We start from the raw sequence: 21,001 nt of genomic DNA, 5'->3' as shown, positions 1-21,001 counted from the left end.
AAATGGAGTCATGCATTCATTGTAACTAGAGAGGAAATATGAACAAAGTAATAATTATAAGGCTGACAACAATAAATTTGTACAAATGTGCATAATTCAATGGTGGGGTAATACTAGGAAGAATAAAATATGTTCTTAAGAAGAAGAAATGAAATCTAAGTTGAAGTCAGCCTTAGAAAGGAATACAAATATTTTGTCTGAGAAATAAAAGTTTAATGTTTGAAGACAGGCAAGAGATGTGACAGATTGGTTAAGAAAAGGCAAAATGAATTAAGAAAACATGATTTCCAGTCACCAAAATTCTATTTGAAGATTGTGGTCATGTAACTAAAGTGAAGCCAGTGCTGTGGTGCACCGGATTAATACTATGGCTTGAAGTGCCAGCACCCCATATGGGCTCCGGTTCAAGACCTGGCTGTTCCACTTCCAATCCTGCTCTCTGCTATGGCCTGGGAAGGCAGTAGAAAAAGGCCTAAGTCCTTGGGCCTCTGCACACACGTCGGAGACCCGGAAGAAGCTCCTGGCTCCTGACTTCAGATCCGCGCAGCTCTAGCCTTGTGGCCAATTAGGGAGTGAGCCATTGAATGGAAGACTTCTCTTTCTGCCTCTCCTCTCTCTGTGTAACTCTGACATTCAAATAAATAAATATCTTTTAAAAAAAGATATAAATTAAGATTTAATCAGGATTGTGAATCTGCTGAGTACCAGAAACTAAGACAATGGTAAGGAAATTAGATATATGATATATTGATAACATATTCAATATAATTATTAAATATGAAATTTAAACCAGGAAAGGAGACTAATAAAGTCTTGAAAGATGTGAGGGATAATGACAACCAGTAGAACAAATTATTAGAGGTCCCAGCAGAGTTGAAAGATTTTTAGAATCAAGGTAAATATGGATGTGATATGGAAAGAGAGAAAGTGGTTCACACGAAGTATAATACATAAAACTGGGATTAAAGAATTCAGTTACTGGTGACATGAGGGCCAAGGCAGGCCCATGGGGATGAGTGACTGAGATAAGAGAGAGGAGCAAAATTTTCAATTCTAAAATCTCTGAAGTAATCTCATTGCCTACAATCACCTAGTGCTTAGCAGGACTGTTTACAGCAGCAACTTGTAGGGCTTATCAATGAGTGTGGTAGCAAGAATAAGAGTAACATTTAATTCAAGGTTGCCACAATATGTCTCACTGCTATACACCAGACTATCCCAGCAAAAATTACTATTTTACCATTAATTGCTTTAATGAAAAAAAAATCCTTATTTTAATAAATAGAAGATGAAGATGGTAATGAGACATGTGCTAAAGAGTATGAGAAAAGGTAACATAAATCAATTTACACATAGTTAGCATTACAATATGTCTGCTACTTTGAATATATGAATCAGGCATAGTTTGGGACTAAGAGTTCAACAAGAATAGGCAACAATATGAAGTCTGATGTTTAGTAGTTCTTAATTTTGTTTTATGATGAAATAATTGGGCTCTCCAGTTCTCAGAGCATATTCTGGGAATATTTAATCAAAAAAAGTAAAATTTCTACCTTTTATATTATAATCTTGGGATAACAAGACATTAAAGGAAACTGATCTGGCTTAAAGGGGAGAAAAAAAGGGCAGGGTGAACAGCAAGGAAAACATGAATCTCAATACAGAGTAGAAAATAATGAGACCAGTGCTTCAATACTTTTCTGATGCATTTAACTTTCTCTGACTAGGATCCAGAATCTTCAAAGCATGGTCTAAGTTAAGTTTTAAAACAGTATCTAATTCTGGCTGAATCCATCCTAAGGGTGAATTCTCAGACCATGAAAAGATTCCGTCATGGAGAAGGGTATTTTATCCCCAAAATTGTTCTTTGCTTATGTTAAAATTTTTATTGTTAAAAATGTTCAAGTCTGGCTGGCGCCGCGGCTCACTTGGCTAATCCTCCGCCTGTGGCGCCGGCACCCCAGGTTCTTGTTCTGGTTGGGGCGCCGGATTCTGTCCCGGTTGCTCACTCCTCTTCCAGTCCAGCTCTCTGCTGTGGCCCAGCAGTGCAGTGGAGGATGGCCCAGGTCCTTGGGCCCTGCACCCGTATGGGAGACCAGGAGGAAGCACCTGGCTGCTGGCCTCAGATCGACGCAGGTCGCCGGCCGCAGTGGCCATTTTGGGGGTGAACAAATGGAAAAGGAAGACCTTTCTCTGTCTCTCTCTCTCACTGTCTAACTCTGCCTGTCAAAAAAAAAAAAAAAAAATGTTCAAGTGATCGCTATTTGTGGGTGACCAAGAATATTTCTCTAGCAAGCCAATGAGCAAATGTGGTAGCTAAAATCACCATTCAAATTACCATAATTCATGAGCAAAGATCTTTGCTAAGAGACGTAGCCTGTTTATTCATAGCATACAAGGGTGTCTCTCATGAGTTTCTAGGCTTGTTACAATCTCAATTATCTCTTCTGTTGAAGTCAGTAATAAAAATGAGTCTAAATTTTCTGTTAGAAAATAAGTGGGTACTTCCATGCACCAAAGTATATACATACTTCATATGTAAAACATTACACAATATTGTATAAATTATCACTGAGAAACCAGTACCACCTTATTTAGACCTCTATTAGTATCCTTGACCAACTAGCAGGAAAGGCATAATGAGAAGGTCTGCTACTGAGGAAGCTAAATTATACCACTTATAACTAGGAGGTTGCTTAGATAGTCTGAGCTTGGCTCATTAGTTACCTCAAAATGTGTGAGAAGTTATTTCAATGAGGATGCTGACCAGCTGGGGCCAAATTGACAGAAACAGTGAAATTAAGTTATGGCACGAGCGCCGTAAAACGTAGGAATTTCTCAGCTAGATAGATGATTATGTAGCAAACCAAAAGACTGTAAAAGATTACAGAATTATTCTTTCTGAAAGTGTTTAAAAATTAAAATGTAAAAGGGATTTTTTGCATGCTTTCATTATAGGCTGGAGCAGATGTGGAAGATGAAGGATGGAGACTCTTAAGGATCCACTGAGATCTTCTTGCAAGATGTCTCAAGAATGGAATTTCATTTGAGTGTATAGATCAGAATACAGAACATTTTGATTACTTTACTTACCAAATAATGCTTCTGTAATGTGCCTGTATTTCTTCATTTTCTTTGAACACAAAAATAAGCAACCAGTATTTGTAGGCTCTCTCAAGTACATCTATTCACTCACAGTGTGTGTTAAGTCCAAGTCTAAGCAGTTAGGTTACAGGAAATCCCAAGCCAATAAATCAATGCTTAATACTGGAAAATGGGTCTCCATTAGTGTTTCATGCCTACTGCCAAAATTGAGAGAGAATTGCTGGACATACAATTTTCTAGATGAGTCGTTTAAAATGTTCCAGATAAGTGATATTGAGAAGTTGGAGATGAGTGTGGCACAGTCTATACTACAGTTTCAAGATAAATCAGTAATATTTATGATTCAGCATGTTAAAGGAAATATATTCAGAGTTTCCTCGTCTTCTTTGCTCTCAGGCAAAGACTTCAGAGGCACAGGCAATCAGAGCCAAAATTGAGAAATGGGATTATATCAATTGAGAAGCTACTGCACTGCAAAGGAAACACTCAGCAAAGTGAAGAGGCAACAGACAGAATGGTAGAAATTATTTATAAACTATGCAATAGATAAAGGATTAATAACCAGAATATATAAAGAGATCAAGAAACTCCACAACAAAACAACCCAGTTAAGAAATGGGCAAACGATTTAAACACATTTTTCAAAAGAGGAAATACAAATGGCCAAAAGACACATAAAAAAGTGCTCAGGATCACTAGCCATTAGGGAAATGCAAATCAAAACCACAATGAGGTTTCACCTCACCCCAGTTATAATGGCTTTCATATAGAAATCAACAAACAACAAATACTGGCAAGGATGTAGGGAAAAAGGTACACCAATCAACCGTTGGTGGGTATGTAAACTGGTAGAGCTACTGTGGAAGACAATATGGAGATACCTCAGATCCCTGATTATAGACCTGTCAAATGACCCAGCCATCTCACCATTGGAAATTTACCCAAGGGAAATGAAATCAGTATATGAAAGCATTATCTGTACCCCCATGTTTATTCTCAATTCACAATAGCTAATATATAGAATTCCTGCTCAATTCACAATAGCTAATATATGGAATCAACCCAATGTCCATCAACTGCAAAATGGATAAAGAAACTATGGTATATAAACATCATGGAATACTACACAATGGTAAAAAAAATCTTGTCATTTGCAAAAAAAAATGGATAAAACTGGAAAACATCATACTTATTGAAATAAGTCAGTCCCCAAAAGAACAAATATGTTCTACCTGACCTGTAATAACTAAAATAACTAATAGAGCACCTAAAAGGTAATCTATAGAAGTGAAATTGAAACTTTGAGATGCAATGACTTTGAACAGTCCTTGTCTTTTTTTTTCTTTCATACTATTTGTTGAACTCTTAACTTAGTATTGAGCTAATCATATATGTAAAATGTTAATTGAAACTAAATTTTAGTAAAAAATAAGAATGGAAATAGGAGAGGGAGCAGAAGGAAGGGTAGGAGTGTGGGTGGGAGGGTGGGCACGGTGGGAAGAATCACTGTTCCTAAAGTTGCGTTTATGAAAAATATGAAGTTTTTATTCCTTAAATAAAAGATTTATGGGAAAATAAAAGGGCAAGGCATTCCTGATTGTGTATTTGCACTGAGGTGTTTCAGAGGGGAAAACATTCACAGTCCTTCTTCAGGTGGGTACACTAATGTTCATAAACTAAAAGGTACATCAGAAATTATCTAATACAACTATATGCTGGGAAATATGAAAACTGTACAAATAAGTAGCAATATAAATGGAATAAAACTAAAAATATGCAGTAGTAGCAAACAACTTGAAAATCTCAGACTTAAGTATGATAACATACTATATGGAATTGTAGTAAGGGTAGCTATGTTTATAGCCAAGTTCTCTAGCTAATGATGGCTTCCTCTCAATATATGTGTCCATGGTAACCACACACCAGATCTTAAATTTTGGTCAAAGTCTCATGGTCATACTCGATAACAGCAGAGAAGAAAAATCCAAAACATCTTGGTCATAATCTGATGAAAGCATGGAACACATGCATCCTGTCTTCATTTAGGTCTCTAAACACTAAACCAAATGAAAAACTAAAGTCTAATGTCTTGTCCAGGCCTGGTATTCAGCTCACTTAAATATTCAGAATATTTTTCAGGAGTTGGCATTGTGGCGCAGTGGATTAAGCTGCCTTTTGTGATACCAGTATCCCATACAGAAGTGCAAGTTTGACTCTTAGCTGCTGTTTCCAATCCAGCTTCCTGCTAATATGTCTGAGGTGGCATCAGAAGATGGTCCAAGTGCTTGGACCCCTGCCACCCATGTGGAAGAATAGGACAGAGTTCCTGGCTCTTGGCTTTGGCCTGGTCCAGACCTGGCTTTTATGATCATTTGGAAGATTCTCTCTCTCTCTCTCGCCCCCCTCCAAACATCTCACATGCTCTGCTGTTCCGCCTTTGAGATAATTTTTAAAAGAACATTCTTTTCATTATTTTCATATATAATTAGTAATTTTGAAATAAAACAATATATAATAATGCTTGGTGAAAAAAATGTGTTTTCTTCAACCAGTCAATGCTATCTAATGCTGAGTTTATTGATTATTCCTCTGATCTGAACAAAATAACATTCTAGTCTGGGTCAAAATAATTCATATATTTCTTGTCTTAAAAATGTACTTTATGGGACCGGCACTGTGGTGTAGCTGGTAAAGCCACCAACTGCAGTGGCGGCATCCCATACGGGCGCTGATTCGAGTCCCAGCTGCTCCACTTCCAATCCAGTTCTCTGCTATGGCCTGGGAAAGCAGCAGAAGATGGCCCAAGTCCCTGGGTTCCTGCACCCACATGGGAGATTCGGAAGAGTCTCCTGCCTCGTGGTTTCAGATCAGCCCAGCTCAACCCATTGTGGCCATTTGTGGAATGATCCAGCGAATGGAAGATCTCTCAGTCTCTCTATCTGCCTCTGCCTCTCTGTAACTCTGCCTTTCAAATAAATAAATAAATAAATCTTTAAACAATATACTTACTACTCAGTGATTATCTGATATAATATCATGCAACCGCTTGGTGTGTTGCTTTCAAAAATATTTAGAAAAAAAACACTTCAGGAAGTTCTTGCTTGTTGACATTAGCTAAAAGGAACACATCTTAAAGTTTTTTTTTTAGGAAAAAAACACCAGAAAAAAGGATATTTATAGAGATTAGCAGTATTCTAATGAAGACAGTAATAAACAAAGTGGTTTCTTAAAGCAGAGTGGTGAAGATGTTATTATATTATAAAAATGTGTAAGGAATGAGCTTAAATTATTTATAACATTTTTAAAGTCTTCCGCCAAACACTAATTCTGTGAAGTATAAAAAATAGCTCACACAGAGAGGGTTTACAGTCTAATATATTTAGATAAAGAAAACCCAAAGATAAACATGTTTTTACTGCACAGCTGTTGAGACACTTAAAAATACTAATGTGGTTATCCATCTACAATATAGTAACAAAATAGCCAATGGTTTCTCAAATTTAACTGTTAATGAAATATTTTGTTCAAAGTTTCCATTAATATTAAATAAAATTAAAGTTCTTTGGGAAGTATTAGCCTAGGAACAACTGTTTCTATTTAAAACAATTGTTCTCTTTATAATCATTTTCTAATTCAGTTGGGACTGTAATTCAAAAGGCATCAGATTTCTATGCATAGTCAACTTATGTTCATTAACATACTAGTGAACTGAGTTTATCCTAAACACATACTTGAAGAAAACAAAGATTTTCCTAAGATGTTACTGGGATCCAATATTATCAGTTACTAAGGCTTTACAGAGTAACTGCATTTAGAAAAAAAAATATTTGCTTGCCTGGTTTTTCTGATAGTAACATAGCTATATCATCTTTCTTTTTGTTTAGTGTTTTTACATTTATCTTTCTTTAAACTTTGTTTCTGAATTATATTTTAGAGATTTTTTTAGTATTTCTAATATTCAGAACATCAATTTGCATTTGAATGAACTGATAATTTTAATTCATTTACATCTAATGTAATTCTTATTATATTCCTTTAAATCTATAATTATTTTTGTGCTTTGTACTGAATCAGTTTTTCCCTACTCTTGGCTTCTTTTGAATTCCTTGAGTGTTATTTTTGTCTTTCTATATTTTCCTCTCACTAGTTTGAAAATTAACTGTTTCTATTTTTAATGGTTACCTAGAAATTAAAGCATATATCTATTATTTATCATAATCTAAAGTAAATCAATAACTTTATATTTTTTTTCAAGACAACAGGTCTTGGAACACTTTAACTCTCTCCTAAATTATATGTTACATTGAGTGTATTATATATGTGTGTGTATCTATATATGTGTATAAGACTAATCAAAATTATTATTGGTGTTTATTTGTACAACCTATGATTTTGATATACCCATATACTTATTACTTTCCTTTAGTTTTCATTTCTCACATCACAGACCAAAATATGAATGATTTTCTTTTCTATCACTAGTATATCATAACAATTTCCTTTGCAAGTCAAACTGAGGCAAATTGTACAAAATTTTGTTTCCCAGAAAGTATCTTTATAAAATTAACTTCATTTTGGAAATAAATTTTCACAAAATATAGACTACTAGTTTATCATTTATTTTCTTTTACCACATAAAAGGTACAATTTCACTGTCTAATGGCTTTCATTTTTCTCTTTGAGAAAGGCAATCTTTTAAAGAAAATTGGTCTTTTTTTCCCCTCGACTTGCTTCCATATTTCCTCCTGGTTTCATTTTCTGTAGTTTTCACTTTAAAGGATCTGGGAATGAATTTTTTTTTTATTTAACCTGCTTGTTATTTCCTGAGGTTTTGATTGATTTAATCAACTTATTGAGGCGTTACTGACATATAAAATGTTATACAAGTGCAATCTACATAATTTGATGAGTTTGAAGATAAATATACACCCTGGAAATGCTTACCACTATCAATGTCATCAGTTTCAAATATTTCAAAAGTTTCCTCCAATTGTCTTTTTATCTATATTTAAAAGCACTGAATAATACTGCCACCATTTTAAAAATTTTAAAATACACATTATTATTAACTATATGCACTGTTCAAAGCAATAGATTTCTAGGACTTGTTTGTGTTGAATAACTGGAACATTCAACCCTAACAAAAAATCCCTGTTTTTCACTTTACTGAGCCCATCTCATTCACTGTTCCACCTTCTAGCTGAACAAGTTCAGTGGTTACACAATCACTCTATAACTGGGTATCCTGCAGTACTTGCCCTATGTCTGGTTTATTTTACTTACAAAATATCCTCACTCCAAGTTCATTAATGTTGTATATAGAATTTTTTAATTATAAAGTTTGACAAAGCATTAGATAAAATGCAACATCCTTTCAGAATAGAAACTTTAAGCAAATTGGGTATCAAAGGAATACTCCTATATACAATAAAGCCAGTTTATGAAAAACTCACAGCTAGCATCATCTTAAATTTGGAAAAATTGGAAGCATTTCCACTAAAATCTGGATTCAGACAAGAATTCCCACTTTCACCATTGCTATTTAATGTAGTCCTGGAAGTTTTAGCCAGCCATTAGGCAAGAAAAAGAAAATAAATAGATACAAATTATCTATTTATGTTATGATATACCTATATCTACCTTCCGCTGCTTTCCAAGGCCATAAGCACAGATCTAGACCAGAAGAGGAGCAGCTAAACCATGAACAGAAGCCCATATGGAATGCCAGCACTGGAGGCAGAAGCTTAGCCTACTATTCTACAACGTTGGCACCTAGATTTATGTCTTTAAAAATTTATCCAGGGACTGGGTGTTATAGCATAGTAGGTTAAGCTGCCACTTGCAATGTCAGCATGCCATACCAAGAGTACTGGTTCAGGTCTCTGCTATTCTGCTTCCTATCCAGCTCTCTGCTAATGTGCCTGGGAAAGCTGAGAAAGAAGGTTGAAGTGGCTGAGCACCTGCTACCATGTCCAAGACGTAAGTGAACTCCTGGCTCTCATCTTTGGAAAGGCCTATAGAAGGCTATTGTGGCCATTGAAGGTGTAAAACAGCAGATGGCAGGTAGAAGATCACTCCTCTGCCTCCCTATGTCATTCTGCCTTTCAAATAAATAAATGCTTTTTAAAAGGACTTATCTATTTCTTATAAGTTGTCAACTTGTTGGTGTAAAATTGTTCATAATAATCACACATAATCTTTTACTCATGTTTCATCTTTCATTTCTTAACTTATTTATATTAATCTTCCATCATCCTTGTTAAGTCTAGCTAAACATTCATTGATTTTGTTTCTCTTAAAAAAAATCCTGTCTGCTTTTGTTGATTTGTTCTATTAATTTTTCCTTTCTCTATTTTATTTATTTCTGATCAAATAATTATTTCCTTATTTTTGGTAACTTTAGGCTTAATTTATTCTATTTCTAATTCCTTTAGAGTAAGTTGGGTCATTTATTTAACATTATTTACTTTTGCTGCATATATAAGTTTTGATATATTATGTTTTCACTTTCGTTTATTGAGCTATTTTCTAATTTTTTTCATTTCTTCTATTATTCAATGGTTATTTAAAAATTTATTAATTTCCTTTTTTTAACTTTCTTCTGCTATTGGTTTCAACTTCATTTTCTTGTTGTCACATAAAATACTTTCTATCATTTTAATCTGCTAAATTTGTTAGGGCTTGTTTTATGAATAACTTGATCTATCCTAGGAGATGCAGTGCATGTGCTTGTAACAAAATTGTTTTCTCATGGTGGTGGGTGAAATGATCTCTAAATATCTGTTAGATTCATTTAGTCTATATTGTTGTTCAGCTCCTTTGCTTCCTTACTGTTCTTCTGTCTGGATTTTCTATTTTTTAAAGCGGGGTAATGAGTCTCTTATTATTATTATTTTGCTGTTTATTTCTCCCTTCAGATTTGTCAATGTTTGTTTATGTATGTAGAATTTCTGATATAGGGTGCATATATATATATGTATATGTATATATATGTATATACGTATATATGTGTATATATGTATACACACATTTTAAAGATTTATTCATTTACTTGAAAGTCAGAGTTCCTGAGAGAAAGAAAGAGAGGCGGAGAGAGAGGTCTTCCATCTGCTGGTTCACTCCCCAATTGGCCACAATGGTCTGAGTTGCGCTGATCCAAAGCCAGGAGCCAGGAACTTCCTCTGGGTCTCCCACGTGGGTGCTGGAGCCCAAGGACTTGGATCATCTTCCACTGCTTCCCCAGGCCACAGCAGAGAGTTGAATTGGAAGTGGAACAGCTGGGACTTGAACTGGCACCCATATGGATGCCGGTACTGCTGGCAGTGGCTTTACCCACTATGCTACAGCACCGGCCCCTGGTGCATATATATTTATGATTGTTAAATCTTGCTAATATATTGACAATTTTATTATAAAATGCCCTCCTTGGTCTCATGTCAGTTTTAAATTTCAAGTCTATTTTGTCTGATATGAGTGCAATCAACTTGGTCTCTTTTGATTATCATTTCCATTAAATATATATTTCCATTCCTTCACTTTTAACCTGTATGTATCTCTAAATTTAAAGTGTGTTTCTTATAGACAAGATAGAATTGAGAGTTTTTTTTTTTTTAATTCCATTTGGCTATTCTATTGCTTTTGATTATCTTTTAAATTTCAAGTAATTATTTACATTTCAAGGAATTACTGATGAGTAAGGATTGACTGTTGCCATTTTCTTCATTATTTTTACTTTGTTCTTACGTTCATTTGTCCCTCTCTTTTTTTCTTACTTTACTATCATCTATTGTCTTCTGGCTATTGTCTTCTGATCCACTATTAAAGCTGCCAATGAGATCTTATTTTCCTTTTTGCTTTTTTTTTTAACTTTTATTTAATGAATATAAATTTCCAAAGTACAGCTTATAGATTACAATGGCTTCCCCCCCATAATGTCCCTCCCACCCGCAACCCTCCCCTTTCCCATTCCCTCTCCCCTTCCATTCACATCAAGATCCTTTTTGCTTTTTCACTTCTGTAATTTCTAATTTGTGTTGCAGTTTTTATGGTTTCTAAATTCTTTTCAGAGAATTTATTCATTTTCTTCTCTTTAATTCATGGTCCACTACAGTAAAATCCATTTTAAATCAGGGTTAATTCGTAAGTTTCTGGTATCATCAAATCTGTATGAACATAGGCCTCAAGACTTTTTAAAGAATGATTTACCCTTAACATGAGTAGGTATCACTCAAGTTCACAATCCACTCTAGAACGTTTCCTATCATTGCATAGGCTTTAGACTATAATTCGCATCTTCCTTATCCAATAAGGTCATCAAAAATAAAGTTCTAATTCCTCCAATCAGCATATAGTCTCAGAGAAAAAAAGTAGTTTTGATGCTCATTTACCACCTTCAATATAATTCTGAAGTCCTAATTTTTTACTATTTTATTACTTCGGTAACTTTAAAGATTTGATTGTTATAGTCTATAAAATCTCATGAGTAAGATTTAATCCAAAAAGATTCCTTCAAAATGAAATAAAAGACACCATCAAGAAAAATATCAACTCACTGGTCAGTAACAGTAACTATATCAACAAATTCAGAATGCTCTAACACTATAATCATGCATGTAAATCATATATCTCTTTGCTGTGAAGAATAAAAAATTATCATGCTAAAATGTTAACAGAGAGGTTATATGGAAATAAGTCAAATATAATGAAAAAATTTAACAGTGTGGGGAAGAAGGAACATAAATGTAGATTGTTACTAGGATTGTTATTAGGATTTCTTATCTCTTTCTTGTTAATCTTTTCCTATTTTTATAATCAGTGTTAAGTTCTTATGACTTCAGTAAGCTTATTACAGTCAAAAGAAGTTATTTTTAAGCCTTGACATGACAACAAAACAAAACCTGCAGATAGAATTACCAAAAATAATAAACAAGCAATCAAAGTGTACCACTAGAGACAATCACTAAACCACAAATAAAGATTGTCATTTAGAGAAAAGAAGGGAATCACAATACAAATATAAGAAAAAGTGTCAAAATGATAGTAAAAAGAGCATATTTATCAATAATTACCTTAAGTATTAGTAGACTAAATTCTTCAATTAAAATACATAGAGTGACTGAATGGGTTAAAAAAGTAGGGGAAGATGAGTGTGGTTCATTAATTGTGACAGACATACTAACATGAGATATTAATAGGGAAAATGGACTGAAGTGTGCATGAGGACTTTTTGTGTTACTAGATAATTAAAAGTAAATAAATAGGACCCAATTATATGTTATTTACAAAATAATCACTTCATCTATAAGGACACATATAGTCAGAAAGTTAAAGATGGAAAAAGATAGCCCATGAAAATGGAAGTCAAAAAAGGCAGGAATGGCCATATTTATATCAGATAAAATCAGTTTTAAGTAAAATGCTGCAAAAAGATATGAGAAAGGTAATTAATTATACAGTACACAATAAAAAAAAGAGGAAATAACAATTATAAATATATAATCTCCAATATTGGAGACCACCAATAAACAGAGCAAATATTAATAGACCATGTTGGGAGACAGACTCCAATATGATACATTTGAGAAATGTACAGATTGCTTAGATGGAAAATAAACAAAGAACAGATGAGTTAAATTACATAATTATACCAAACAGACATATGCAGAAGTTTCCATCAGATAGCCTTAAAACATAATTCTTCTCAACAGAAAATGGAACATTTTCCAGGTCAGAGCATACTGTAGGTCCAAAACAACTCTCAAAAAATTTACAAGACGAGATCGGGCACGTTCAGGGTGGTATGGCCGAATAGCTAAAGCAATCTTGTACAACAAAAACAAAGCTGGAGTCATCACAATACCAGATTTCAGGACATACTATAGGGCAGTTGTAATCAAAACAGCATGGTACTGGTTTAGAAACAGATGGATAGACCAATGGAACAGAATTGAAACACCAGAAATCAATCCAAACATCTACAGCCAATTCATATTTGATCAAGGATCCAAAACCAATCCCTGGAGTAAGGACAGTCTATTCAATAAATGGTGCTGGGAAAATTGGATTTCCATGTGCAGAATCATGAAGCAAGACCCCTACCTTTCACCTTACACAAAAATTCACTCAACATGGATTAAAGACTTAAATCTATGACCTGACACCATCAAATTATTAGAGAGCATTGGAAAAACCCTGCAAGATATAGGTACCAGCAATGACTTCTTGGAAAACACCCCAGAAGCACAGACAGTCAAAGCCAAAATTAACATTTGGGATTGCATCAAATTGAGAAGTTTCTGCACTGCAAAAGAAAGTCAGGAAAGTGAAGAGGCAACCAACAGAATGGGAAAATATATTTGCAAACTATGCAACAGATAAAGGCTTGATAGCCAGAATCTACAAAGAAATCAAGAAACTCCACAAGATCAAAACCAACAACCCACTTAAGAGATGGACCAAGGACCTCAATAGACATTTTTCAAAAGAGGAAATCCAAATGGCCAACAGACACATGAAAAAATGTTCAAGATCACTAGCTATCAGGGAAATGCAAATCAAAACCACAATGAGGCCGGCGCCATGGCTCACTAGGCTAATCCTCCACCTTGCGGCGCCGGCACACCGGGTTCTAGTCCCAGTCGGGGCACCAGAATCTGTCCCGGTTGCCCCTCTTCCAGGCCAGCTCTCTGCTGTGGCCCGGGAGTGCAGTGGAGGATGGCCCAAGTGCTTGTGCCCTGCACCCCATGGGAGGCCAGGATAAGTACCTGGCTCCTGCCATCGGATAAGATCAGGGTGCCAGCCGTGGTGGCCATTGGAGGGTGAACCAACGGCAAAGGAAGACCTTTCTCTCTGTCTCTCTCTCACTGTCCACTCTGCCTGTCAAACAAACAAACAAACAAACAAACAACACAATGAGGTTTAACCTCACCCCAGTTAGAATGGCTCACATTCAGAACTCTACCAACAATAGATGCTGGAGAGGATGTGGGGAAAAAGGGACACTAACCGTTACACTGTTGGTAGGAATGCAAATTGGTTAAGCCACTATGGAAGTCAGTCTGGAGATTCCTCGGAAACCTGAATATAACCCTACCATTCAACCCAGCCATCCCACTCCTTGGAATTTACCCAAAGGAAATTCAATTGGCAAACAAACAAGCTGTCTGCACATTAATGTTTATTGCAGCTCAATTCACAGTATCTAAGACCTGGAACCAACCCAAATGCCCATCAACAGTAGACTGGATAAAGAAATTATGGGACATGTACTCTATAGAATACTATACAGCAGTCAAAAACAACAAGACCTGGTCATTTGCAACAAGATGGAGGAATTTGGAAAACATCATGCTGAGTGAATTAAGCCAGTCCCAAAGGGACAAATATCATATGTTCTCCCTGATAGGTGACAACTAACTGAGCACCAAAAAGGAAACTTGTTAAAGTGAAATGAACACTTTGAGAAACAGTGACTTGATCAGCCCTCACCCTGACTGTTGATGAGCAACTTAATATGTTATCCCTCTTAGTATTTTTTGTTTGTTTGTTCTACTTAATACTTTTGGTTGAATACTGTAATCAATACACAATTCTTCTTAAGTGCTGAAACTTAACTGAAAAGTGATCCCTGTTAAATATAAGAGTGGGAATAAGAGAGGGAAGAGATATGCAATTCGGGACATGCTCAAGCTGACTTACCTCAAACGGTAGAGTTAGAAACATACCAGGGGATTCCAATTCAATCCCATCAAGGTGGCATGTACCAATGCCATCTCACTAGTCCCAGTGATCAATTTCAGTTCACAATTGATCATAATGATAGGACTAAGAACCAAAGGGATCACATAAACAAGAATAGTGTCTGCAAATACTAGCTGATAGAATAAAAAAGGGAGAGAACGATCCAACATGGGAAGTGAGATACACAGCAGACCCATAGAATGGCAGATGTCCTAAACAGCACTCTGGCCTCAGAATCAGCCTTAAGGCATGCGGATTCGGCTGAAAAGCCCATTTCAGGCATGGAAAGCCAAGACACTCTGGGGAAAAAAAAAAAACCTAATTGAAAGATCTCCGCGAGTGAGATCCCAGTGGAAAGAACGGGTCATCAAAGAAGGTGGTACCTTTCTCTGAAGGGAGGAGAGAACTTCCACTTTGACCATGGCCTTGTCTAAATATGATCAGAGTCAGTGAACTCAGGGGGCTTGCATAGCCTTGGCAGCTCATGACAAGAGCCTAGGGTGATTACTGATGCCACAAACAAGAGTGTCAATTTGTTAAGTCAACAACAGGAGTCACTGTGCACTTACTCCTCATGTAGGATCTTTGTCCTTAGTGTGCTGCACATTGAGATTTAATGCTATAACTAGTACTCAAACAGTATTTTTCACTTTATGTTTCTGTGTGGGAGCAAACTGTTGAAATCTTTACTTAATGTATGCTAAGCTGATCTTCTGTATATAAAGAGAATTGAAAATGAATCTTGATGTGAATGGAAGGGGAGAGGGAGTAGGAGAGGGGAGGGTTGCAGGTGGGAGGGACGTTATGGGGGGGAAGCCATTGTAATCCATAAGCTGTACTTTGGAAATTTATATTCATTAAATAAAAGTTTAAAAAAAAATTTACAAGAACAGAAATTGTGTTGAGTATCCTTGTATAATATAAAAACAACAAACAAAAATCAATAGAATCTGTATATGTAAACAATGAGGTGACTGAGAAAGAGCTTGTAAGATCAATATCATTCACAATAGCTACAAAAAATGTATTTACCTTGCTATAAATTTAGCCAATGATGTGCACAATCCTACAATGAAAATTACGAAATACTAAATAAAGAAAGGGAAGAAGAACACAGAGAATGGAAGAACTTTCCATGTTCATGGATTGGAAGAAATAATATCATCAAAATGCTTATATACCCAAAGAAGTTTAAAAATTCAATGCAATCCCTATAAAAACACCAAAGATGTTCTCAGATCTAGAAAAAAAAGACCCTAAAATTCATATGGAATCAAAAGAAACACCAAATAGCTAAATTAACTAAACAATGAAAATAAAGCCAGATTTCAAGACATATTCCAGGGCAATAATATCCAAAACATCTTGGTACTGGCAAATGAACAAACCAGGTGCTAATGGATCAGACACAGACCCCAGAAGTAAACCCATGCATTAGAACCAACGAATCTTTGACAAATGAGCTAAAATTACTCACTGAACAAAAGACAGTGTCTTCCAAAAATGACACTGAAAAAATTGGATCTCTGCACGTTGAAGTAAAAAACAAGATCACAGCTGGTGCCGCGGCTCACTAGGCTAATCCTCCGCCTGCGGCGCCAGCACACCGGGTTCTAGTTCTGATCAGGGCGCCGGATTCTGTCCCGGTTGCCCCTCTTCCAGGCCAGCTCTCTGCTGTGGCCCGGGAGTGCAGTGGAGGATGGCCCAAGTGCTTGGGCCCTGAATCCACATGGGAGACCAGGAGGAAGCACCTGGCTCCTGGCTTCAGATTGGTGCAGCACACCGGCCGTAGCAGCCATTTGGGGGGTGAACCAATGGAAGGAAGACCTTTCTCTCTGTCTCTCTCTTGCTGTCTAACTCTGCCTGTCAAAAAAAAAAAAAAAAAAAGGAACTCAACAACAGAACAAATAATCTGATTAAGAAATAGGCTAAGGACATGAACAGCATTTTTCACAGTATGAAATACAAATGGCCAATAGACACATGAAGAATCTCAGGATCACTAGCCATCAGGGAAATGCAAATTAAAACCACAATGAAGTTTTACCTCATCGCAGCTATAATGGCTATCATCCAAAAATAAAAAAAAAAATAACAAATGCCCTTGAAGATGTGGGGAGAAAGGGACTCTAATACACGGTTGGTGGGACGTAAGCTACTACAATATTATGGAAGAGAGTGTGAAGATTCCCAAGAAATCTGAAAATAGATCTACCATATGACCCAGCCATTCCACTCCTGGGAATTTATCCTAATGAAATGAAATCAGCTTTTGAAAGAGCTATATGTATCCCCATGTTTATAGCAGATCAATTCTCAATGACTAAGGTGTGGAATCAACGCAAATGTCCATCAACTAATGACTGGACAAAAATTGTGGTATATATACACAAGGAAATGCTACAAAATCTCAGAATGGAATCCTGTTTTGCAACAACAGCATAGATGCAATCGGAGACTATTATGTTTAATGAAATAATCCAGTCCCAAGAGGATAAATATCACATTTTCCCTGATTTGTGATAACCAATAAACAGTGTACCAAGAGATGTAATGTATAAGAGAAAAACTAACATTTTGAGACTGGAATATTATTTGTAGCCCTTGTCTATACTCCTGAGGAACAGTAAGTTTTCTAATTACAACATGAATTATTTATTTAGTTGAATTTTTTATTTAGTGGAGGGTTAAGCTAGTGATTATAAAGTAAGTTGAAAGTATATAATTGCAAAAATTAAACGAAATATCAGAAAGGAAGGAGAAAGGAGGGTTGCAGTGAGGGAGGGTAGGGTGGGATGGGTAGTATCATTATGTTCTTAAAACTGTATATAGAAAATACATTATATAATAAAATATTTAATAAAAATTAAAGATTCTCTAGATAGTAAAAGGGGGGAAAGAATTATTTGAATATCTTTTGTGATAATGCAATAAAATTGAAAATCAACAAGAAAAACCCTTTAATTATACAAATATGTGGAAATTATACAAGTTACTCCTATATAACCAATGGGTCAATTACGGAAGAAAAATTTCAAAAATTATTGAAATGAATGAAAATGGAAACACAACACACTAAAATCAATAGGATACAACAAAAATAAGTGATGAGAGAGGTTTATAGTGACCAATGCCTGCATTAAGAAAACAATAGAAAGTTCTCAAAAAAAGCAACTTACTGCTATACCTCAAGTAACTTGAAAAATAGGAACTAAAGAGGTATTTCTTTGAAAAGATAGACAAAACTTACAATCTCTTACTCCCAATACGGAGAATTAGAGATAAAAATCAACACATTATCACCAATACCAGAGAAAAATAAAAGACTGTTTAAAATCACTATAAATAAATGGATGTCATTTGGCTAATCCTCCGCCTGTGGCGCCGGCACCCCAGGTTCTAATCCCAGTTGGGGCGCCAGATTCTGTCCTGGTTGCTCCTTTCCTAGTCCAGCTCTCTGCTGTGGCCCTGGAGTGCAGTGGAGGATGGTCCAGGTCCTTGGGCCCTGCAAATGGGAGACCAGGAGAAGCACCTGGCTCCTGGCTTCGGATCAGCGCAGCGGCCGTAGCGGCTATTTTGGCGGTGAACCAACAGAAAAAGGAAGACCTTTCTGTCTCTCTCTCACTGTCTGACTCTGCCTGTCAAAAAAAAAACTGAATGGCAAAAAACAAACAACTAATAACCTATGAAAAATGAACAAATACTTGGCATATGCACCTCATTTAGATTAAATCAAGAGGAAGCATGATGCCTAAGCAGATGAATAATGAGCAGCAATATTGAATCAGTAATTTAAAAACCTCCCATCAAACAAAAGCACAGGACCTTATGGTTTTACTGCTGAATTTTACCAAATATTCAAAAAATTAACATCAATGTCCTTATTTCAAAAAACAAAATATGAAGGAAGACTTCCAAGTGCATTCTAAGAGTACAGTATTACTGTGATACCAAACCAATATAAGAACAGAACCAAAAAGGAAAGCTACAGGCTAGCAGCTTGATGAACACAGATGCAAAAATTCTCAGCAAAATATTAGCAAATTGAGCCCAATTCTACATTAAAAGTATCATTCACCACAATCAGCAGGATCCATCCTAGGAATGCAACGATGGTTCAACATACACAAATCAACAAATGTCATACGCTACATCAACTGAATGAAGGACAAAAGTCCTATAATTATCTCAAAAGATTCAGAAAAGGCATTTTATAAAATTCAACGAGGCTTCATAATAAAAACTACTGAATTAGGTACCGAAGAAATACACATCAAAATAATAATGACCATATATAATAATCCAAAAACTAGCATATTATTTAATGAGAAAAGTTAAATACTTTATAAGATCTGGAACAAGGCAAGGATACTCACTGTTTTCTCTTTTATTCAACATAGTACTGGGGGTCCAAGCCAGAATAACTGGGCAAGAGATAAATAAATAATAAAGAAAGGGCATGAAATTGCAAGGGAAGGAGTCAAATTGTCATTGTATGTAGACCACATGACCTTGTATATGGAAAACCCCAAACACTCCACTAAAAAGCTATTAGAACTAATAAACAAATTAAGCAAAATTGCAGGATACAAAGTCAACGTGCAAAAATCATTAGCACTGTCATGCACAAATAGTGAATCATTTGAGAAAGAAATCAAGAAAGGAATCTCATTTCCAACATCTACAAAAAAGAATAAAATATTTAGGATTAAATTTAACTAAAGGAATGAATAATCTCTACAATGAGAACTATAACATCGATGAAAGAAATTGAAGAGGTCAAAAAGAAATGGAAGGCATCCTGTGTTCCTGGATTAGAAGTATCTATTTCATTAAAATGTACATAGCACCCAAGTCAATGTATAAATTCAGTGCAATCCCTTTCAAAAACCCAATGACAATTTTCACATAACTAGGAAAACCACTACTAAAAATTATATGGAAACATAAAAGACTCAGAGGGGCCGAAATGATCTTAAAATAAAAACAGAGGAAGGCATTATGCTATCTTTCTTTAAAATATATTACAGAGACGGAGCCAAGATGAATGGATAGTGAGAAGCTGCATGACCTCAGCCTCAGACATATACGAGAAAAAGCAAAGAAAGAACCATGTTCCCAGGGGACCAATTGAGACAAATTTTCAGTGGAGAATTGAGAGAACAGAACAGACATGGTAGGACAGCAAAAAAAGAGGACAGACAAATCTCTGCAGACAGGTGTACCACCGAAAACCCTCACATCCGCACCTGCCCAGGAAATTCCATGTTACTGAAACAACTTTGAAAGGAGTAGCTGCAGCATCCCAACACCAGCAGCTTAGAGTGAGGGAGAATTCCTCAACACCCCATGGACTTCAAGTCTAATCTGAGGAGCTAACTGAAGTCTCAGCAGCCCCTGTGCTTTGAAAAGGGAAGTCACATTGTCTCCCCCGAAACCTCCACTACCACAAAGAGCCAGACTTAATTTAAGGTGAGGGAGGCTCTACTGAGGTCTCTCTGAAGCAGCACACTTCAAGCAGATTTTGCTGCTATCAGAAGTGACCAGAGCCAAATTCAAGGCAATTCACAGAGCAGAGAGCAAATCCCCTGTTTCCTGCAACTGTGAGTTCTGGGCATAAGCCATGGAGCTGTACCCCACCCTCTGCTTGAAACGGGATGCTTCCCCTCAATTTCTCAGGACTAGCTCCAGCAGCAGCTCATAAAAAATCTGAACTAGAGCTGAGGAAGTTCCCTTGGCACCTCTGAGCTATTGCTGCTGGGAGTACAGAGCACAAACCCTAACATCACTCTTGCATGCTACATGAGAACTCAGGGGAGTTCTATCTGTGCTGTGCTTTGCAGAGCCAGGATTGTTGATTTAGGAACTAAAATATTTGGAGTAATTCACACTTGCATAATCTGGAGTACTCGTCTACATAGCTCTGCTTCAGACATGTGGCTGCAACCATCCACAATGCCTGAGTTCCACTCTTATTGACCGGGGTAATGACTCCACACATTCCTGCAACACCAGCACAACCAGTGCTAATTTTTTTTTTTTTTTTTTTTTTTTTGACAGGCAGAGTGGAGAGACAGAGAGAAAGGACTTCCTTTGCTGTTGGTTCACCCTCCAATGGCCACCGCGGCTGGCGCGCTGCAGCCAGCACACCGCACCT

Source organism: Oryctolagus cuniculus, chromosome 4 (assembly GCF_051225735.1).
Source record: "Oryctolagus cuniculus isolate XC-2025 breed Fujian yellow rabbit chromosome 4, ASM5122573v1, whole genome shotgun sequence".
NCBI lineage: Eukaryota > Metazoa > Chordata > Mammalia > Lagomorpha > Leporidae > Oryctolagus > Oryctolagus cuniculus.
This window is presented reverse-complemented; position numbering follows the sequence as displayed.